Source organism: Zootermopsis nevadensis, unplaced genomic scaffold, assembly GCF_977971745.1.
Source record: "Zootermopsis nevadensis isolate Lab colony 2312 unplaced genomic scaffold, Znev_1.0 Znev_ptg000044l, whole genome shotgun sequence".
NCBI classification, from domain to species: domain Eukaryota; kingdom Metazoa; phylum Arthropoda; class Insecta; order Blattodea; family Termopsidae; genus Zootermopsis; species Zootermopsis nevadensis.
The window spans coordinates 1,082,261-1,106,658 of NW_028259176.1; the positions used below are offsets into that span (position 1 = coordinate 1,082,261).

Sequence of the window (24,398 nt, forward strand, 5' to 3'; positions counted from 1 at the left end):
CAAAATCTGAAGGTTATGTACATTCATATGTGAAACACGTTCTTGTAATTGTGTCAAAAGTACCGAGGTTTACGTATATTGAATGAAGTCCTGAAGTTTATGTTTATTGTATGAAATGACTTGTACTGCATCCTTTGGATTACTCCTAAGAAGGATCTATGGAATGCAAACAAACTCTACTCTCTAACATACCTGAATAATGCAATTCCTTATCCAAGTAACAAACACTCCAGGTGCTTCGTTCTGTCTCGTTCTTCACATCTCCAACTCCAAATAAGCTGCTTCCCCATCACGCACACAACTGATCTTCTGAAACACTGATATTCAGACAAATTGGTCCTCCATGTCTTCGTTGATGCCAGTAAACACACACTACAGCTACAGTTCACATGAAAGTTGCTACTCAGCACATCCCCTGTTCTCAAACTCCTCTTTGAGACAGACTAGGCACTCCCACTAAATCTATAACAGTACACCTCCTCGGAAAGCAAGGTATATAATCGCACGAGGGCCTGAGGTCTTCCTTGTGGCATTGTGAGGCATGCTACGAAAACCCCATACTTGGTCACTAGGAATCAAAAGTGGGCAACTGTGGTGTGGTGTGGTGTGGTGGCCACATAACCAACATTACAACCTGTAACCCTAGCTGCTTACTTCTAGCTTCTTCACTGCGATAAGCTCTTGCACAAAGTTAAATCAACAGCTACTGAATTTCCACATGCAAGTCACAAAAACAGAGGCTGCCACCACGAGTCTGTGGGTCATCCCAACCGCATCGACTGATGAATTGTGTCCATCATGCACAGTGGTCATGTCAGCTACCGGAGCAAAGTCTTGCTACCTCCGTAGTAATGATGGACTCGAAACTGCATAACGGCTGAAGTATCCCATATGCTTGCATTCACGCCTACCTGAAACAAAACCATGTACAGAAATAAACATCCGCATTGAGAGACCAGTATTAATTCTTACTACGAAGGCACTCTACACCACATTAATAACCTACTGGCAACTAATCCGGCCTTTCGTGCAACCAAAATATTTCCCACTTTACGTACTTCACACAGGAGAAAGATGACAAACATCAGTTCAAATAAACTTGCAAGCATTGGAAATATAAGAGAGTAAAGCTGCACTCGACTGGCCATGCATCCTACCATCACGCCGTCCGAAGTAAACAATAACAGCAGAGGAGCTGCGCCATTTTCTCGCACGCAGGGACGGCAACGTCTGAAAAACAGCGAACACATCCCGCCACCGGCGGAGCATGAGGGATATTCAATGATCAATATGTGCGCACCCTGACGAACTGTCCTGTCATCTACCGACAATACACCTGAGGTACATGCCCGTCCGCGAACACTACACGGCACTGACGAACCAAATGCTGACTGAAATACCACTCCAAAGACTGTAAAATTATGAAGACCTCAAACTTTATTCCGTGAATACCTTTAGTGACACATCTTCTCCTTTAAAAACGACAGGAAGTAAAGAAAAAAATTAAGGCGAAACGAGCTACCAACTTCGCCTATAAGAAACCAACTACCAATCACTTCCATAACCTCAAAAATCATAAAATAATTTATGAATCCAACCACACCCAATAAACTACAGCTCAATCAACTTAGCACAAAGCACTATGAAACAAGTAGCCAACAATTTTCATCTACATCGCCTACATCCTAGGGCACATTTGTCACATAACCTGTCGGTCGCCGTTATGATACTGCTCAGATTGATACCAGACACAACTCTTGAATACCTGCACGTCTACCTATAAATCACCCAGTGAAATCGTCCACGTCCTTTCCAACACGAACTTATCCTCGTCACATTTCATGTTGGCACTCAAGACATCACGGAAATTCAGCACCGACATTCTCCCTACGCGATAATTTCTCACAAGTAATTTTGCAGAAGGGCGAAAACGTCTCGCGAGCTGAGTCATTTGAAAAGTACGACCAACATCACCTATAAGACACCAACTAATAAACATTTCCATAACCTAAATATCTTCCATCATTTATGAAAACAGGTGGGATTTCGTAAACTACAGCTCAATGAACGAAGCACTATAAACGATTATTGCATATGTCGCCACTACACAGCCCCTCTGCCACCAGGTTGTACTTCACGAGCATCTATAACACACCCAACGACCCAGCCCACTGGTGACCGTACTTCAACAACACCAACTTCACTTCGTCAGACTCCATTTTGGCACATGCAGCAATCAACACTTAATACACTACCAACAAAATTAATGCCGGCAATATTCGCTGAAAACCACTTGCAGAAAAACACACACAATCCAGAAAACTCATTGCACTTTCCTGACTTACAAAAAGCAATCTCATCACTGGCAAGTCACACTTTTCGATCATAGGACAACTGCTATTGCGCATCTCCCGTTAACGACTGTTTGGAAACTCCCTCTCGGTGATGATCACCAAGTATTCCCGTTACCTCCCGCTTTGACATCTCTTTACAGATTTACATAGAGAAAATACAAACTAAGTAATGCGTGGTCAGCACACTTTTAAAGCCCTCCTGGGTCAGAGAACGGACACCCACTATTATCAAGACTGTCCGGTATAGCTATGCCAGAGATCTTCATCACCGCACTTCCTAAACGAGTGAAACTGCAGAGCCCCCCCCCCCCCATCTGCTTCCGAACAGATTCACAATGACTGACGTTTTGAAGATCTTTCTGTGGCATTAGCTTGAACTGAGAATGTGAAATGGGATGAAGCAGATAAAAGGAAATAACATATTCTTTCCAGGAAGCAGACTCTTATCCACGCAATGTGATTGCGGCCGACATTTCTACTATTTTACTACACTCCGTAGAACACCCCACACACATAACTAGACATCCACACCTTACACGTTCACATAATTCATATCTAAGTTGCTATCACACTTGCAACACAATTACCACAACAGAGCAAGCCCCTGTCAATGGGTTAAATTTTTAGAAATTATTCGAAAGTCAATTTTCAAAAGGCAAATATCTCCCGATCTGTAGGAATCTGAGAGACAAACCTTATGTCACTTTGAGGGAAACTATATGTCAACTTCCTGTCAGAGTCACGTCAATGTATGTTCAAGGGTTTGGAGGATAGAGACATTTTAATTTTTCGAGATAATTCGAAAGTCAATTTGTGAAAGTCAAATATCTCCCGATCTGTAGGAATCTGAGAGACAAACCTTATGTCACTTTGAGGAAACGCATATGTCAACTACATGTCAGAGTCACGTTAATGTATGTCCAAGGGTTTGGAGGATAGAGACATTTAAATTTTTCGAGATTATTCGAAAGTCAATTTTTAAAAGGCAAATATCTCCCGATCTGTAGGAATCTGAGAGACAAAACTTATGCCACTTTGAGGGAACGTATATGTCAACTTCATGTCATAGACACGTCAATGTATGTCCAAGGGTTTGGAGGATAGAGACATTTAAATTTTTCGAGATTATTCGTAAGTCAATTTTTAAAAAACAAATATCTAACGATCTGTAATCATCTGAGAGACAAACCTTATGTCACTTTGAGGGAACGCATATGTCAACTTTTTGTCAAAGTCACGTAAAAGTATGTCCAAGGGTTTGGAGGATAGAGACATTTTAATTTTTCGAGATTATTCGAAAGTCAATTTTTAAAAGGCAAATATCTCCCGATCTGTAGGAATCCGAGAGACAAAACTTATGTTTTTTGAGGAAACGTATATGTCAACTTCCTGTCATAGTCACGTCAATGTATGTCCAAGGTTTTGGACGATAGAGACATTTAAATTTTTCGAGATTATTCGAAAGTCAATTTTTAAAAGGCAAATATCTCCCGATCTGTAGGCATCTGAGAGACAAACCTTATGTCACTTTGAGGGAACGCATATGTCAACTTCATGTCAGAGTCTCGTCAATGTATGTCCAAGGGTTTGCAGGATAGATACATTTAAATTTTTCGAGATTATTCGAAAGTCAATTTATGAATAGGCAAATATCTCCCGATCTGTATTAAACTGAGAGACAAAACTTATGTCACTTTGAGGGTAACGTATATGTGAACTTCATGTCATAGTCACGTCAATATATGTCCAAGGGTTTGGAGGATAGAGACATATAAATTTTTAGAGATTATTCGAAAGTCAATTATTAAAAGGCAAATATCTCCCGATCTGTAGGCATCTGAGAGACAAAACTTATGTCACTTTGAGGGAACGTATATGTCAACTTCATGTCAGAATCTCGTCAATGTATGTCCAAGGGGTTGGACGATAGAGACATTTAAATTTTTAGAGATTATTCGAAAGTCAATATTTAAAAGGCAAATATCTCCCGATCTGTAGGCATCTGAGAGACAAAACTTATGTCACTTTGAGGGAACGCATATGTCAACTTCATGTCAGGGTCTCGTCAATGTATGTCCAAGGGTTTGGAGGATAGAGACATTTTAATTTTACGAGATTATTCGAAAGTAAATTTTTAAAGGCAAATATCTCCCGATCTGTAGGAATCTGAGAGACAAAACTTATGTCACTTTGAGGGAACGTATATGTAAATGTCCTGTCAGAGTCACGTCAATGTATGTCCAAGGGTATGGAGGATAGAGACATTTAACTTTTTGGAGATTATTCGAAAGTCAATTTTTAAAAGGCAAATATCTCCCGATGTGTAGGATTCTGAGAGACAAAACTTATGTCACTTTGAGGGAACGTATATGTCAACTTCATGTCATAGTCACGTCAATGTATGTCGAGGGGTTTGGAGGATAGAGACATATAAATTTTTCGAGATTATTCGGAAGTAAATTTTTAAAAGGCAAATATCTCCCGATCTGTAGGAATCTGAGAGACAGAACTTATGTCACTTTGAGGGAACGTATATGTAAACGTCCTGTCAGAGTCACGTCAATGTATGTCCAAGGGTTTGGAGGATAGAGATATTTTAATTTTACGAGATTATTCGAAAGTCAATTTTTAAAAGGCAAATATCTCCCGATCTGTAGGAATCTGAGAGACAAAACTTATATCACTTTGAGAGAACGTATATGCCAACTACATGTCAGAATCTCGTCAATGTATGTCCAAGGGTTTGGACGATAGAGAAATTTTAATTTTTCGAGATTATTCGAAAGTCAATTTTTAAAAGGCAAATATCTCCCGATCTGTGGGCATCTGAGAGACAAACCTTTTGTCACTTTGAGGGAAAGCATATGTCAACTTCATGACAGAGTCTCGTCAATGTATGTTCAAGGGTTTGGAGGATAGAGACATTTTAATTTTTCGAGATTATTCGAAAGTCAATTTTTGAAAAGGCAAATATCTCCCGATCTGTATTAATCTGAGTGACAAAACTTATGTCACTTTGAGGAAACGTATATGTCAACTTCATGTCAGAGTCTCGTCAATGCATGTCCAAGGGTTTGGAGGATAGAGACATTTTAATTTTTCGAGATTATTCGAAAGTCAATTTTTGAAAAGGCAAATATCTCCCGATCTGTATTAATCTGAGAGACAAAACTTATGTCACTTTGAGGGAACGTATATGTCAACTTCTTGTCATAGTCACGTTAATGTATGTCGAAGTGTTTGGAGGAAAGAGACATTTAAATTTTTCGAGATTATTCGAAAGTCAATTTTTAAAAGGCAAATATCTCCCGATCTGTAGGAATCTGAGAGACAAAACTTATGTCACAATGAGGGAACGTATATGTCAACTTCCTCTCAGTGTCACGTCAATGTATGTCCAAGGGTTTGGAGGATAGAGACATTTAAATTTTTAGAGATTATTCGAAAGTCAATTTTTAAAAGGCAAATATCTCCCGATCTGTAGGAATCTGAGAGACAAAACTTATGTCACTTTGAGGGAACGTATATGTTAACTTCATGTCAGAATCTCGTCAATGTATGTCCAAGGGTTTGGACGATAGAGATATTTTAATTTTTCGAGATTATTCGAAAGTCAATTTTTAAAAGGCAAATATCTCCCGATCTGTAGGCATCTGAGAGACAAACCTTATGTCACTTTGAGGGAACCCATATGTCAACTTCATGTCAGAGTCTCGTTAATGTATGTTCAAGGGTTTGGAGGATAGAGACATTTTAATTTTTCGAGATTATTCGAAAGTCAATTTTTAAAAGGCAAATATCTCCCGATCTGTAGGAATCTGAGAGACAAAACTTATGTCACAATGAGGGAACGTATATGTCAACTTCCTGTCAGTGTCACGTCAATGTATGTCCAAGGGTTTGGAGGATAGAGACATTTAAATTTCTAGAGATTATTTGAAAGTCAATTTTTAAAAGGCAAATATCTCCCGATCTGTAGGAATCTGAGAGACAAACCTTATGTCACTTTGAGGGAACGCATATATCAACTTCATGTCAGAATCTCGTCAATGTATGTCCAAGGGTTTGGACGATAGACACATTTAAATTTTTCGAGATTATTTGAAAGTCAGTTCTTAAAATGCAAATATCTCCCGATCTGTAGGCATCTGAGAGACAAACCTTATGTCACTTTGAGGGAATGCATATGTAAACTTCGTGTCAGAGTCTCGTCAATGTATGTCCAAGGGTTTGGACGATAGAGACATTTTAATGTTTCGAGATTATTTGAAAGTCAATTTTTAAAATGCAAATATCTCCCGATCTGTAGGCATCTGAGAGACAAATCTTATGCCACTTTTTGGGAACGCATGTGTGAACTTCATGTCAGAGTCTCGTCAATGTATGTCAAAGGGTTTGGAGAGTAGAGACATTTTAATTTTTCGAGATTATTCGAAAGTGAATTATTTAAAGGCAAATATCTCCTGATCTGTAGGAATCTGAGAGACAAAACTAATGTCACTTGGAGGGAACATATATGTCAACTTCCTGTCAGAGTCACGTCAATGTATGTCCAAGGGTTTGGAGGATAGAGACATTTAAATTTTTAGAGATTATTCGAAAGTCAATTTTTAAAAGGCAAATATCTCCCGATCTGTAGGAATCTGAGAGAAAAAACTTATGTCACTTTGAGGGAACGTTTATGTCAACTACATGTCAGAATCTCGTCAATGTATGTCAAAGGGTTTGGACGATAGAGATATTTAAATTTTTCGAGATTATTCGAAAGTCAATTTTTAAAAGGCAAATATCTCCCGATCTGTAGGCATCTGAGAGACAAACCTTATGTCACTTTGAGGGAACGCATATGTCAACTTCATGTCAGAGTCTTGTCAATGTATGTTCAAATGTTTGGAGGATAGATACATTTTAATTTTTCGAGATTATTCGAAAGTCAATTATTAAAAGGCAAATATCACCCGATCTGTAGGCATCTGAGAGACAAACCTTATGTCACTTTGAGGGAACGTATATGTCAACTACATGTCAGAATCTCGTCAATGTATGTAAAAGGGTTTGGACGATAGAGATATTTTAATTTTTCGAGATTATTCGAAAGTCAATTTTTAAAAGGCAAATATCTCCCGATCTGTAGGAATCTAAGAGACAAATCTTATGTCACTTTGATGGAACGTATATGTCAACTTGCTGTCAGAGGCACGTATATGTATGTACAAAGTTTTTGACGATAGAGACATTTTAATTTTTCGAGATTATTCGAAAGTCAATTTTTAAAAGGCAAATATCTCCCGATCTATAGGCATCTGAGAGACAAACCTTATGTCACTTTGAGGGAACGCATATGTCAACTTCATGTCAGAGTCTCGTCAATGCATGTCCAAGGGTTTGGAGGATAGAGACGTTTAAATTTTTCGAGATTATTCGAAAATCAATTTTTGAAAAGGCAAATATCTCCCGATCTGTATTAATCTGAGAGACAAAAATAATGTCACTTTGAGGGAAAGTATATGTCAACTTCTTGTCATAGTCACGTCAATGTATGACGAAGGGTTTGGAGGAAAGAGACATTTTAATTTTTCGAGATTATTCGAAAGTCAATTATTAAAAGGCAAATATCTCCCGATCTGTAGGAATCTGAGAGCCAAAACTTATGTCACTTTGAGGGAACGCATATGTCAACTACATGTCAGAGTCTCGTCAATGCATGTCCAAGGTTTTGGACGATAGAGACATTTAAATTTTTCGAGATTATTCGAAAGTCAATTTTTAAAAGGCAAATATCTCCCGATCTGTAGGAATCTGAGAGACAAAACTTATGTCACTTTGAGGGAACGTATATGTAAATGTCCTGTCAGAGTCACGTCAAAGTATGTCCAAGGGTTTGGAGGATAGAGACATTTTAATTTTTCGAGATTTTTCGAAAGTCAATTTTTAAAAGACAAATATCTCCCGATCTGTATTAATCTGAGAGACAAAACTTATGTCACTTTGAGGGAACGTATATGTCAACTTCATGTCATAGTCACGTCAATGTATGTCCTAGGGTTTGGAGGATAGAGACATTTAAATTTTTAGAGATTATTTGAAAGTCAATTTTTAAAAGGCAAATATCTCCCGATCTGTAGGCATCTGAGAGACAAACCTTATGTCACTTTGAGGGAACGCGTATGTCAACTTCATGTCAGAGTCTCGTAAAGGCATGTCAAAGGGTTTGGAGGATAGAGACATTTTAATTTTTCGAGATTATTCGAAAGTCAATTTTTGAAAAGGCAAATATCTCCCGATCTGTATTAATCTGAGAGACAAAACTTATGTCCATTTGAGGGAACGTATATGTCAACTTCTTGTCATAGTCACGTCAATGTATGTCGAAGGGTTTGGAGGAAAGAGACATTTTAATTTTTCGATATTATTCGAAAGTCAATTTTTAAAAGGCAAATATCTCCCGATCTGTAGGAATCTGAGAGACAAAACTTATGTCACTTTGAGGGAACGTATATGTCAACTTCATGTCAGAGTCTCGTCTATGTATGTCCAGGGTTTTGGACGATAGAGACATTTAAATTTTTCGAGATTATTCGAAAGTCAATTTTTAAAAGGCAAATATCTCCCGATCTATAGTTATCTGAGAGACAAACCTTATGTCACTTTGAGGGAACGCATATGTCAACTTCATGTCAGAGTCTCGTCAATGCATGTCCAAGGGTTTGGAGGATAGAGACATTTTAATTTTTCGAGATTATTCGAAAGACAATTTTTGAAAATTCAAATATCTCCCGATCAGTATTAATCTGAGAGACAAAACTTATGTCACTTTGAGGGAACGTATATGTCAAGTTCATGTCATAGTCACGTCAATGTATGTCGAAGGGTTTGGAGGAAAGAGACATTTTAATTTTTCGAGATTATTCGAAAGTCAATTTTTAAAAGGCAAATATCTCCCGATCTGTAGGAATCTGAGAGACAAACCTTATGTCACTTTGAGGGAACGTATATGTCAACTTCCTGTCAGAGTCACGTCAATGTATGTCCAAGGGTTTGGAGGATACAGACATTTAAATTTTTAGAGATTATTCTAAAGTCAATTTTTAAAAGGCAAATATCTCCCGATCTGTAGGAATCTGAGAGACAAAACTTATGTCACTTTGAGGGAACGTATATGTAAATGTCGTGTCAGAGTCACGTCAATGTATGTCCAAGGGTTTGGAGGATAGAGACATTTTCATTTTTCGAGATTTTTCGAAAGTCAATTTTTAAAAGACAAATATCTCCCGATCTGTATTAATCTGAGAAACAAAACTTTTGTCACTTTGAGGGAACGTATATGTCAACTTCATGTCATAGTCACGTCAATGTATGTCCAAGGGTTTGGAGGATAGAGAAATTTAAATTTTTAGAGATTATTTGAAAAACAATTTTTAAAAGGCAAATATCTCCCGATCTGTAGGCATCTGAGAGACAAACCTTATGTCACTTTGAGGGAACGCATATGTCAACTTCATGTCAGAGTCTCGTCAATGCATGTCCAAGGTTTTGGACGATAGAGACATTTTAATTTTTCGAGATTATTCGAAAGTCAATTTTTAAAAGGCAAATATCTCCCGATCTATAGGCATCTGAGAGACAAACCTTATGTCACCTTGAGGGAACACATATGTCAACTTCATGTCAGAGTCTCGTAAATGCATGTCAAAGGGTTTGGAGGATAGAGACATTTTAATTTTTCGAGATTATTCGAAAGTCAATTTTTGAAAAGGCAAATATCTCCCGATCTGTATTAATCTGAGAGACAAAACTTATGTCCATTTGAGGGAACGTATATGTCAACTTCCTGTCAGAGTCACGTCAATGTATGTTGAAGGGTTTGGAGGATAGAGACATTTAAATTTTTCGAGATTATTCGAAAGTCAATTTTTAAAAAGCAAATATCTTCCGATCTGTAGGGATCTGAGAGACAGAACTTATGTCACTTTGAGGGAACGTATATGTAAACGTCCTGTCAGAGTCACGTCAATGTATGTCCAAGGGTTTGGAGGATAGAGATATTTTAATTTTACGAGATTATTCGAAAGTCAATTTTTAAAAGGCAAATATCTCCCGATCTGTAGGAATCTGAGAGACAAAACTTATATCACTTTGAGAGAACGTATATGCCAACTACATGTCAGAATCTCGTCAATGTATGTCCAAGGGTTTGGACGTTAGAGAAATTTTAATTTTTCGAGATTATTCGAAAGTCAATTTTTAAAAGGCAAATATCTCCCGATCTGTGGGCATCTGAGAGACAAACCTTTTGTCACTTTGAGGGAAAGCATATGCCAACTTCATGACAGAGTCTCGTCAATGTATGTTCAAGGGTTTGGAGGATAGAGACATTTTAATTTTTCGAGATTATTCGAAAGTCAATTTTTGAAAAGGCAAATATCTCCCGATCTGTATTAATCTGAGTGACAAAACTTATGTCACTTTGAGGGAACGTATATGTCAACTTCATGTCATAGTCACCTTAAGGTATGTCGAAGGGTTTGGAGGATAGAGACATTTAAATGTTTAGAGATTATTCGAAAGTAAATTTTTAAAAGGCAAATATCTCCCGATCTGTAGGAACCTGAGAGACGAAACATATGTTATTTAGAGGGAACGTATATGTCAACTTCATGTCAGAATCTCGTCAATGTATGTCAAAGGGTTTGGACGATAGAGACATTTTAATTTTTAGAGATTATTCGAAAGTCAATTTTAAAAGGCAAATATCTCCCGATCTGTATTAATCTGAGAGACAAACATTATGTCACTTTGAGGGAACGCATATGTCAACTTCATGTCAGAGTCTCGTCAATGTATGTCCAAGGGTTTGGACGATAGAGACATTTTAATTTTTCGAGATTATTTGAAAGTCAATTATTAAAAGGCAAATATCTCCCGATCTGTAGGCATCTGAGAGACAAACCTTATGCCACTTTGTGGGAACGCATATATCAACTTCATGTCAGAGTCTCGTCAATGTATGTCCAAGGGTTTGGAGGATAGAGACATTTTAATTTTTCGAGATTATTCGAAAGTGAATTATTAAAAGGCAAATATCTCCCGATCTGTAGGAATCTGAGAGACAAAAGTAATGTCACTTTGAGGGAACATATATGTCAACTTCCTGTCAGAGTCACGTCAATGTATGTCCAAGGGTTTGGAGGATAGAGACATTTAAATTTTTAGAGATTATTCGAAAGTCAATTTTTAAAAGGCAAATATCTCCCGATCTGTAGGAATCTGAGAAACGAAACTTATGTCACTTTGAGGGAACGTATATGTAAATGTCCTGTCAGAGTCACGTCAATGTATGTCCAAGGGTTTGGAGGATAGAGACATTTAAATTTTTAGAGATTATTTGAAAGTCAATTTTTAAAAGGCAAATATCTCCCGAACTGTATGCATCTGAGAGACAAAACCTCATGTCACTTTGAGGGAACGCATCTGTCAACTTCATGTCACAGTCTCGTCAATGTATTTCCAAGGTTTTGGACGATAGAGACATTTTAATTTTTAGAGATTATTCGAAAGTCAATTTTTAAAAGGCAAATATCTCCCGATCTATAGGCATCTGAGAGACAAACCTTATGTCACCTTGAGGGCACGCATATGTCAACTTCATGTCAGAGTCTCGTCAATGCATGTCCAAGGGTTTGGAGGATAGAGACATTTAAATTTTTAGAGATTATTCGAAAGTCAATATTTAAAAGGCAAATATCTACCGATCTGTAGGCATCTGAGAGACAAAACTTATGTCACTTTGAGGGAACGCATATGTCAAATTCATGTCAGGGTCTCGTCAATGTATGTCCAAGGGTTTGGAGGATAGAGACATTTTAATTTTTCGAGATTATTCGAAAGTCAATTTTTAAAAGGCAAATATCTCCCGATCTATAGGCATCTGAGAGACAAACCTTATGTCACCTTGAGGGCACGCATATGTCAACTTCATGTCAGAGTCTCGTCAATGCATGTTCAAGGGTTTGGAGGATAGAGACATTTTAATTTTTCGAGATTATTCGAAAGTCAATTTTTGAAAAGGCAAATATCTCCCGATCTGTATTAATCTGAGAGACAAAACTTATGTCACTTTGAGGGAACGTATATGTCAACTTCTTGTCATAGTCACGTTAATGTATGTCGAAGTGTTTGGAGGAAAGAGACATTTTAATTTTTCGAGATTATTCGAAAGTCAATTTTTAAAAGGCAAATATCTCCCGATCTGTAGGAATCTGAGAGACAAAACTTATGTCACAATGAGGGAACGTATATGTCAACTTCCTGTCAGTGTCACGTCAATGTATGTCCAAGGGTTTGGAGGATAGAGACATTTAAATTTTTAGAGATTATTCGAAAGTCAATTTTTAAAAGGCAAATATCTCCCGATCTGTAGGAATCTGAGAGACAAAACTTATGTCACTTTGAGGGAACGTATATGTTAACTTCATGTCAGAATCTCGTCAATGTATGCCCAAGGGTTTGGACGATAGAGATATTTTAATTTTTCGAGATTATTCGAAAGTCAATTTTTAAAAGGCAAATATCTCCCGATCTGTAGGCATCTGAGAGACAAACCTTATGTCACTTTGAGGGAACCCATATGTCAACTTCATGTCAGAGTCTCGTTAATGTATGTTCAAGGGTTTGGAGGATAGAGACATTTTAATTTTTCGAGATTATTCGAAAGTCAATTTTTAAAAGGCAAATATCTCCCGATCTGTAGGAATCTGAGAGACAAAACTTATGTCACAATGAGGGAACGTATATGTCAACTTCCTGTCAGTGTCACGTCAATGTATGTCCAAGGGTTTGGAGGATAGAGACATTTAAATTTCTAGAGATTATTTGAAAGTCAATTTTTAAAAGGCAAATATCTCCCGATCTGTAGGAATCTGAGAGACAAACCTTATGTCACTTTGAGGGAACGCATATATCAACTTCATGTCAGAATCTCGTCAATGTATGTCCAAGGGTTTGGACGATAGACACATTTAAATTTTTCGAGATTATTTGAAAGTCAGTTTTTAAAATGCAAATATCTCCCGATCTGTAGGCATCTGAGAGACAAACCTTATGTCACTTTGAGGGAACGCATATGTCAACTTCGTGTCAGAGTCTCGTCAATGTATGTCCAAGGGTTTGGACGATAGAGACATTTTAATTTTACGAGATTATTCGAAAGTCAATTTTTAAAAGGCAAATATCTCCCGATCTGTAGGAATCTGAGAGACAAAACTTATATCACTTTGAGAGAACGTATATGCCAACTACATGTCAGAATCTCGTCAATGTATGTCCAAGGGTTTGGACGATAGAGAAATTTTAATTATTCGAGATTATTCGAAAGTCAATTTTTAAAAGGCAAATATCTCCCGATCTGTGGGCATCTGAGAGACAAACCTTTTGTCACTTTGAGGGAAAGCATATGCCAACTTCATGACAGAGTCTCGTCAATGTATGTTCAAGGGTTTAGAGGATAGAGACATTTTAATTTTTCGAGATTATTCGAAAGTCAATTTTTGAAAAGGCAAATATCTCCCGATCTGTATTAATCTGAGTGACAAAACTTATGTCACTTTGAGGGAACGTATATGTCAACTTCATGTCATAGTCACGTCAAGGTATGTCGAAGGGTTTGGAGGATAGAGACATTTAAATGTTTAGAGATTATTCGAAAGTAAATTTTTAAAAGGCAAATATCTCCCGATCTGTAGGAATCTGAGAGACGAAACATATGTTACTTAGAGGGAACGTATATGTCAACTTCATGTCAGAATCTCGTCAATGTATGTCAAAGGGTTTGGACGATAGAGACATTTTAATTTTTAGAGATTATTCGAAAGTCAATTTTTAAAAGGCAAATATCTCCCGATCTGTATTAATCTGAGAGACAAACATTATGTCACTTTGAGGGAACGCATATATCAACTTCATGTCAGAGTCTCGTCAATGTATGTCCAAGGGTTTGGAGGATAGAGACATTTTAATTTTTCGAGATTATTCGAAAGTGAATTATTAAAAGGCAAATATCTCCCGATCTGTAGGAATCTGAGAGACAAAAGTAATGTCACTTTGAGGGAACATATATGTCAACTTCCTGTCAGAGTCACGTCAATGTATGTCCAAGGGTTTGGAGGATAGAGACATTTAAATTTTTAGAGATTATTCGAAAGTCAATTTTTAAAAGGCAAATATCTCCCGATCTGTAGGAATCTGAGAAACGAAACTTATGTCACTTAGAGGGAACGTATATGTCAACTTCATGTCAGAATCTCGTCAATGTATGTCCAAGGGTTTGGAGGATAGAGACATTTAAATTTTTAGAGATTATTTGAAAGTCAATTATTAAAAGGCAAATATCTCCCGAACTGTATGCATCTGAGAGACAAAACCTCATGTCACTTTGAGGGAACGCATCTGTCAACTTCATGTCACAGTCTCGTCAATGTATTTAAAAGGTTTTGGACGATAGAGACATTTTAATTTTTAGAGATTATTCGAAAGTCAATTTTTAAAAGGCAAATATCTCCCGATCTATAGGCATCTGAGAGACAAACCTTATGTCACCTTGAGGGAACGCATATGTCAACTTCATGTCAGAGTCTCGTCAATGCATGTCCAAGGGTTTGGACGATAGAGATATTTTAATTTTTCGAGATTATTCCAAAGTCAATTTTTAAAAGGAAAATATCTCCCGATCTGTAGGCATCTGAGAGACAAACCTTATGTCAGTTTGAGGGAACGCATATGTCAACTTCATGTCAGAGTCTCGTCAAGTATGTCCAAGGGTTTGGACGATAGAGACATTTTAATTTTTCGTGATTATTTGAAAGTCAATTTTTAAAAGGCAAATATCTCCCGATCTGTAGGCATCTGAGAGACAAACCTTATGCCACTTTGTGGGAACGCATAAGTCAACTTCATGTCAGAGTCTCGTCAATGTATGTCCAAGGGTTTGGAGGATAGAGACATTTTAATTTTTCGAGATTATTCGAAGTGAATTATTAAAAGGCAAATATCTCCCGATCTGTAGGAATCTGAGAGACAAAACTAATGCCACTTTGAGGGAACATGTATGTCAACTTCCAGTCAGAGTCACGTCAATGTATGTCCAAGGGTTTGGAGGATAGATACATTTAAATTTTTAGAGATTATTCGAAAGTCAATTTTTAAAAAGCAAATATCTCCCGATCTGTAGGAATCTGAGAGACAAAACTTATGTCACTTTGAGGGAACGTATATGTAAATGTCCTGTCAGAGTCACGTCAATGTATGTCCAAGGGTTTGGAGGATAGAGACATTTAAATTTTTAGAGATTATTCGAAGGTCAATATTTAAAGGCAAATATCTCCCGATCTGTAGGAATCTGAGAGACGAAACTTATGTCACTTAGAGGGAACGCATATGTCACCTTCATGTCAGAGTCTCGTCAATGTATGTCCAAGGTTTTGGACGATAGAGACATTTTAATTTTTCGAGATTATTCGAAAGTCAATTTTTAAAAGGCAAATATCTCCCGATCTATAGGCATCTGAGAGACAAAAATTATGTCACCTTGAGGGCACGCATATGTCAACTTCATGTCAGAGTCTCGTCAATGCATGTCCAAGGGTTTGGAGGATAGAGACATTTTAATTTTTCGAGATTATTCGAAAGTCAATTTTTGAAAAGGCAAATATCTCCCGATCTGTATTAATCTGAGAGACAAAACTTATGTCACTTTGAGGGAACGTATATGTCAACTTCTTGTCATAGTCACGTTAATGTATGTCGAAGTGTTTGGAGGAAAGAGACATTTAAATTTTTCGAGATTATTCGAAAGTCAATTTTTAAAAAGGCAAATATCTCCCGATCTGTAGGAATCTGAGAGACAAAACTTATGTCACAATGAGGGAACGTATATGTCAACTTCCTGTCAGTGTCACGTCAATGTATGTCCAAGGGTTTGGAGGATAGAGACATTTAAATTTTTAGAGATTATTCGAAAGTCAATTTTTAAAAGGCAAATATCTCCCGATCTGTAGGAATCTGAGAGACAAAACTTATGTCACTTTGAGGGAACTTATATGTTAACTTCATGTCAGAATCTCGTCAATGTATGTCCAAGGGTTTGGACGATAGAGATATTTTAATTTTTCGAGATTATTCGAAAGTCAATTTTTAAAAGGCAAATATCTCCCGATCTGTAGGCATCTGAGAGACAAACCTTATGTCACTTTGAGGGAACCCATATGTCAACTTCATGTCAGAGTCTCGTTAATGTATGTTCAAGGGTTTGGAGGATAGAGACATTTTAATTTTTCGAGATTATTCGTAAGTCAATTTTTAAAAGGCAAATATCTCCCGATCTGTAGGAATCTGAGAGACAGAACTTATGTCACAATGAGGGAACGTATATGTCAACTTCCTGTCAGTGTCACAACAATGTATGTCCAAGGGTTTGGAGGATAGAGACATTTAAATTTCTAGAGATTATTTGAAAGTCAATTTTTAAAAGGCAAATATCTCCCGATCTGTAGGAATCTGAGAGACAAACCTTATGTCACTTTGAGGGAACGCATATATCAACTTCATGTCAGAATCTCGTCAATGTATGTCCAAGGGTTTGGACGATAGACACATTTAAATTTTTCGAGATTATTTGAAAGTCAGTTTTTAAAATGCAAATATCTCCCGATCTGTAGGCATCTGAGAGACAAACCTTATGTCACTTTGAGGGAACGCATATGTCAACTTCATGTCAGAGTCTCGTCAATGTATGTCCAAGGGTTTGGACGATAGAGACATTTTAATTTATCGAGATTATTTGAAAGTCAATTTTTAAAATGCAAATATCTCCCGATCTGTAGGCATCTGAGAGACAAATCTTATGCCACTCTTTGGGAACGCATATGTCAACGTCATGTCAGAGTCTCGTCAATGTATGTCAAAGGGTTTGGAGAATAGAGACATTTTAATTTTTCGAGATTATTCGAAAGTGAATTATTTAAAGGCAAATATCTCCTGATCTGTAGGAATCTGCGAGACAAAACTAATGTCACTTGGAGGGAACATATATGTCAACTTCCTGTCAGAGTCACGTCAATGTATGTCCAAGGGTTTGGAGGATAGAGACATTTAAATTTTTAGAGATTATTTGAAAGTCAATTTTTAAAAGGAAAATATCTCCCGATCTGTAGGCATCTGAGAGACAAAACTTATGTCACTTTGAGGGAACGCATATGTCAACTTCCTGTCAGAGTCACGTCAATGTATGTAAAAGGGTTTGGAGGATAGAGACATTTAAATTTTTAGAGATTATTCGAAAGTCAATTTTTAAAAGACAAATATCTCCCGATCTGTAGGAATCTGAGAGAAAAAACTTATGTCACTTTGAGGGAACGTTTATGTCAACGACATGTCAGAATCTCGTCAATGTATGTCAAAGGGTTTGGACGATAGAGATATTTTAATTTTTCGAGATTATTCGAAAGTCAATTTTTAAAAGGCAAATATCTCCCGATCTGTAGGCATCTGAGAGACAAACCTTATGTCACTTTGAGGGAACGCATATGTCAACTTCATGTCAAAGTCTCGTCAATGTATGTTCAAATGTTTGGAGGATAGATACATTTTAATTTTTCGAGATTATTCGAAAGTCAATTTTTAAAAGGCAAATATCACCCGATCTGTAGGCATCTGAGAGACAAACCTTATGTCACTTTGAGGGAACGTATATGTCAACTACATGTCAGAATCTCGTCAATGTATGTCCAAGGGTTTGGACGATAGAGATATTTTAATTTTTCGAGATTATTCGAAATTCAATTTTTAAAAGGCAAATATCTCCCGATCTGTAGGAATCTAAGAGACAAATCTTATGTCACTTTGATGGAACGTATATGTCAACTTGCTGTCAGAGGCACGTCAATGTATGTACAAAGTTTTTGACGATAGAGACATTTTAATTTTTCGAGATTATTCGAAAGTCAATTTTTAAAAGGCAAATATCTCCCGATCTATAGGCATCTGAGAGACAAACCTTATGTCACTTTGAGGGAACGCATATGTCAACTTCATGTCAGAGTCTCGTCAATGCATGTCCAAGGGTTTGGAGGATAGAGACGTTTAAATTTTTCGAGATTATTCGAAAGTCAATTTTTGAAAAGGCAAATATCTCCCGATCTGTATTAATCTGAGAGACAAAAATAATGTCACTTTGAGGGAAAGTATATGTCAACTTCTTGTCATAGTCACGTCAATGTATGACGAAGGGTTTGGAGGAAAGAGACATTTTAATTTTTCGAGATTATTCGAAAGTCAATTATTAAAAGGCAAATATCTCCCGATCTGTAGGAATCTGAGAGCCAAAACTTATGTCACTTTGAGGGAACGCATATGTCAACTTCATGTCAGAGTCTCGTCAATGCATGTCCAAGGTTTTGGACGATAGAGACATTTAAATTATTCGAGATTATTCGAAAGTCAATTTTTAAAAGGCAAATATCTCCCGATCTGTAGGAATCTGAGAGACAAAACTTATGTCACTTTGAGGGAACGTATATGTAAATGTCCTGTCAGAGTCACGTCAAAGTATGTCCAAGGGTTTGGAGGATAGAGACATTTAAATTTTTAGAGATTATTCGAAAGTCAATTTTTAAAAGGCAAATATCTCCCGATCTGTAGGAATCTGAGAGACGAAACTTATGTCACTTTGAGGGAACGTATATGTAAATGTCCTGTCAGAGTCACGTCAATGTATGTCCAAGGGTTTGGAGGATAGAGACATTTTAATTTTTCGAGATTTTTCGAAAGTCAATTTTTAAAAGACAAATATCTCCCGATCTGTATTAATCTGAGAGACAAAACTTATGTCACTTTGAGGGAACGTATATGTCAACTTCATGTCATAGTCACGTCAATGTATGTCCTAGGGTTTGGAGGATAGAGACATTTAAATTTTTAGAGATTATTTGAAAGTCAATTTTTAAAAGGCAAATATCTCCCGATCTGTAGGCATCTGAGAGACAAACCTTATGTCACTTTGAGGGAACGCGTATGTCAACTTCATGTCAGAGTCTCGTCAATGTATGTCGAAGGTTTTGGAGGATAGAGATATTTTAATTTTTGGAGATTATTCGAAAGTCAATTATTGAAAAGGCAAATATCTCCCGATCTGTATTAATCTGAGAGACAAAACTAAAGTCACTTTGAGGGAACGTATATGTCAACTTCTTGTCATAGTCACGTCAATGTATGTCGAAGGGTTTGGAGGAAAGAGACATTTTAATTTTTCGAGATTATTCGAAAGTCAATTTTTAAAAGGCAAATATCTCCCGATCTGTAGGAATCTGAGAGACAAAACTTATGTCACTTTGAGGGAACGTAAATGTCAACTTGCTGTCAGAGGTACGTCAATGTATGTCCAAGGGTTTGGAGGATAGAGACATTTAAATTTTTAGAGATTATTCGAAAGTCAATTTTTGAAATGGCAAATATCTCCCGATCAATAGGAATCTAAGAGACAAAACTTATGTCACTTTGAGGGAACGTATATGTCAACTTCATGTGAGAATCTCGTCAATGTATGTCCAAGGGTTTGGACGATAGAGACATTTTAATTTTTCGAGATTATTCGAAAGTTAATTTTTAAAAGGCAAATATCTCCCGATCTGTAGGCATCTGAGAGACAAACCTTATGCCACTTTGAGGGAACGTATATGTCAACTTGCAGTCAGAGGCACGTCAATGTATGTCCAAGGGTTTGGAGGATAGAGACATTTAAATTTTTAGAGATTATTTGAAAGTCAATTTTTAAAAGGCAAATATCTCAAGATCTGTAAGAATCTGAGAGACAAAACATATGTCACTTTGAGGGAACGTATATATCAACTTCCTGTCAGAGTCATGTCAATGTATGTCCAAGGGGTTGGAGGATAGAGACATTTAAATTTTTAGAGATTATTCGAAAGTCAATTTTTGAAAAGGCAAATATCTCCCGATCTGTAGGAATCAGAGAGACAAAACTTATGTCACCTTGAGGGAACGTATATGTCAACTAGATGTCAGAATCTCGTCAATGTATGTCCAAGGGTTTGGACGATAGAGATATTTTAATTTTTCGAGATTATTCGAAAGTCAATTTCTAAAAGGCAAATATCTCCCGATCTGTAGGCATCTGAGAGACAAACCTTATGTCACATGAGGGAACGCATATGTCAACTTCATGTCAGAGTCTCGTCAATGTATGTTAAAGGGTTTGGAGGAAAGAGACATTTTAATTTTTCGAGATTATTCGAAAGTCAATTTTTAAAAGGCAAATATCTCCCGATTTGTAGGAATCTGAGAGACAAAACTTATGTCACTTTGAGGGAACGTATATGTCAACCTGCTGTCAGAGGCACGTCTATGTATGTCCAAGGGTTTGGAGGTAAGAGACATTTAAATTTTTAGAGATTATTCGAAAGTCAATTTTTGAAAAGGCAAATATCTCCCGATCAATAGGAATCTTAGAGACAAAACTTATGTCACTTTGAGGGAACGTATATGTCAACTTCATGTGAGAATATCGTCAATGTATGTCCAAGGGTTTGGACGATAGAGACATTTTAATTTTTCGAGATCATTCGAAAGTCAATTTTTAAAAGGCAAATATCTCCCGATCTGTATTCATCTGAGAGACAACCCTTATGCCACTTTGAGGGAACGCATATGTCAACTTCATGTCAGAGTCTCGTCAATGTATGTCCAAGGGTTTGGAGGATAGAGACATTTTAATTTTTCGAGATTATTCGAAAGTCAATTTTTGAAAAGGCAAATATCTCCCGATCTGTATGAATCTGAGAGACAAAACTTATGTCACTTTGAGGGAACGTATATGTCAACTTAATGTCATAGTCACGTCAATGTATTTCGAAGTGTTTGGAGGAGAGAGACATTTAAATTTTTAGAGATTATTCGAAAGTCAATTTTTAAAGGCAAATATCTCCCAATCTGTTAGAATCTGAGAGACAGAACTTATGTCACTTTGAGGGAACGTATATGTCAACTTCCGGTCAGAGTCACGTCAATGTATGTCCAAGGGTTTGGAGGATAGAGACATTTAAATTTTTATAGATTATTCGAAAGTCAATTTTTAAAAGGCAAATATCTCCCGATCTGTAGGAATCTGAGAGACAAAACTTATGTCACTTAGAGGGAACGTATATGTCAACTTCATGTCAGAATCTCGTCAATGTATGTCCAAGGGTTTGGACGATAGAGACATTTTAATTTTTCGAGATTATTCGAAAGTCAATTTTTAAAAGGCAAATATCTCCCGATCTGTAGGCATATGAGAGACAACCCTTATGTCACTTTGAGGGAACGCATATGTCAACTGCATGTCAGAGTCTCGTCAATGTATGTCCAAGGATTTGGACGATAGAGACATTTTAATTTTTCGAGATTATTTGGAAGTGAATTATTTAAAGGCAAATATCTCCCGATCCGTAGGAATCTGAGAGACAAAACTAATGTCACTTTGAGGGAATATATATGTCAACTTCCTTTCAGAGTCACGTCAATGTATGTCCAAGGGTTTGCAGGATAGAGACATTTAAATTTTTAGAGATTATTCGAAAGTCAATTTTTGAAGGCAAATTACTACCGATCTGTAGGCATCTGAGAGACAAAACGTATGTCACTTTGAGGGAACATATATGTCAACTTCATGTCAGAGTTTCGTCAATGTATGTCCAAGGGTTTGGACGATAGAGATATTTTAATTTTTCGAGATTATTCGAAAGTCAATTACTAAAGGCAAATATCTCCCGATCTGTAGGCATCTGAGAGACAAACCTTATGTCACATTGAGGGAACGCATATGTCAACTTTATGTCAGACTCTCGTCAATGTATGTTCAAGGGTTTGGACGATAGAGACATTTAAATTTTTATAGATTATTCCAAAGCAATTTTTAAAAGGCAAATATCTCCCGATCTGTAGGCATATGAGAGACAACCCTTATGTCACTTTGAGGGAACGCATATGTCAACTGCATGTCAGAGTCTCGTCAATGTATGTCCAAGGGTTTGGACGATAGAGACATTTCAATTTTTCGAGATTATTTGGAAGTGAATTATTTAAAGGCAAATATCTCCCGATCCGTAGGAATCTGAGAGACAAAACTAATGTCACTTTGAGGGAATATATATGTCAACTTCCTGTCAGAGTCACGTCAATGTATGTAAAAGGGTTTGCAGGATAGAGACATTTAAATTTTTAGAGATTATTCGAAAGTCAATTTTTAGAAGGCAAATATCTACCGATCTGTAGGCATCTGAGAGACAAAACTTATGCCACTTTGAGGGAACATACATGTCAACTTCGTGTCAGAGTCTCGTCAATGTATATTCAAGGGTTTGGAGGATAGAGACATTTTAATTATTCGAGATTATTCGAAAGTCAATTATTAAGAGGCAAATATCTCCCTATCTGTAGTCATCTGAGAGACACAACTTATGTCAATTTGAGGGAACATATATGTCAACTTCATGTCAGAGTCTCGTCAATGTATGTCCAAGGGTTTGGACGATAGAGATATTTTAATTTTTCGAGATTATTCGAAAGTCAATTTCTAAAAGGCAAATATCTCCCGATCTGTAGGCATCTGAGAAACAAACCGTATGTCACATTGAGGGAACGCATATGTCAACTTCATGTCAGAGTATCGTCAATGTATGTCCAAGGGTTTGGAGGATAGAGACATTTTAATTTTTCGAGATAATTCGAAAGTCAATTTTTGAAAAGGCAAATATCTCCCGATCTGTATTAATCTGAGAGACAAAACTTATGTCACTTTGAGGGAACGTATATGTCAACTTCATGTCATAGTCACGTCAATGTATGTCAAAGGGTCTGGAGGATAGAGACATTTAAATTTTTAGAGATTATTCGAAACTCAATTTTTAAAAGGCAAATATCTCCCGATCTGTAGGAATCTGAGAGACAAACCTTATGTCCAGTACTTTTATTTTCCGTCGTTACACAAGCTTATTGTTAAAATCATATAAAATTTCACATAAAATTGTTACATTTTAAAATTGACGACATGTTTCGATATACAATTCTATCATCGTCAGGTCTATCAAAATTAAAATTAAAATCTGGTGTATCTGTTGCTCTGCTTATATTGCTTTTGTTTTTATCCGTTTTTATTACATCTCCAGGCTTCTTTCATTTAATTTTGTAGACGCGCCTGGGTGCCTATATCTGCAAAATCAATTTTAATTTTCATATCATGATTCTGGCTACCGACATAGGAAATGGAATAATATTACTCTAATTTTATAACAACGGACACGCACCTCACACACAACCCGGTATGTTATAATACTTTATATTTTGTGATTGCATTTCTTTTGCTTGTATTACGATATATTTGAGTAATTCCTTAAAATAATATAAAATTAGAGTAATATTATTCCATTTCCTATGTCGGTAGCCAGAATCACGATATGAAAATTAAAATTGATTTTGCAGATATAGGCACCCAGGCGCGTCTCCAAAATTAAATGAAAGAAGCCTGGAGATGTAATAAAAACGGATAAAAACAAAAGCAATATAAGCAGAGCAACAGATACACCAGATTTTAATTTTAATTTTGATAGACCTGACGATGATAGAATTGTATATCGAAACATGTCGTCAATTTTAAAATGTAACAATTTTATGTGAAATTTTATATGATTTTAACAATAAGCTTGTGTAACGACGGAAAATAAAAGTACTGTATTGAGGAACACAAGCATGATGCAATTAAGATATAAACCTTATGTCACTTTGAGGGAACGTATATGTCAACTTCCTGTCAGAGGCACGTCAATGTGTGTCCAAGGGTTTGGAGGATAGAGACATTTGAATTTTTCGAGATTATTCGAAAGTCAATATTTAAAGGCAAATATCTCCCGATATGTAGGAATCTGAGAGACAAAACTTATGTCACTTTGAGGGAACGTATATGTCAACTTCATGTCACAGTCACGTCAATGAATGTCC

General features: G+C 36.7%; 1 long non-coding RNA gene across 1 annotated transcript; it reads left to right on the forward strand.

Moving 5' to 3' along the window:
• Positions 1–23,687: 23,687 nt before the first annotated feature.
• Positions 23,688–24,178, forward strand: LOC147871692 (uncharacterized). The gene is made up of 2 exons (XR_015538439.1): positions 23,688–23,722; positions 23,883–24,178. It is a non-coding gene; the product is annotated as an uncharacterized LOC147871692 (long non-coding RNA).
• Positions 24,179–24,398: the final 220 nt, after the last annotated feature.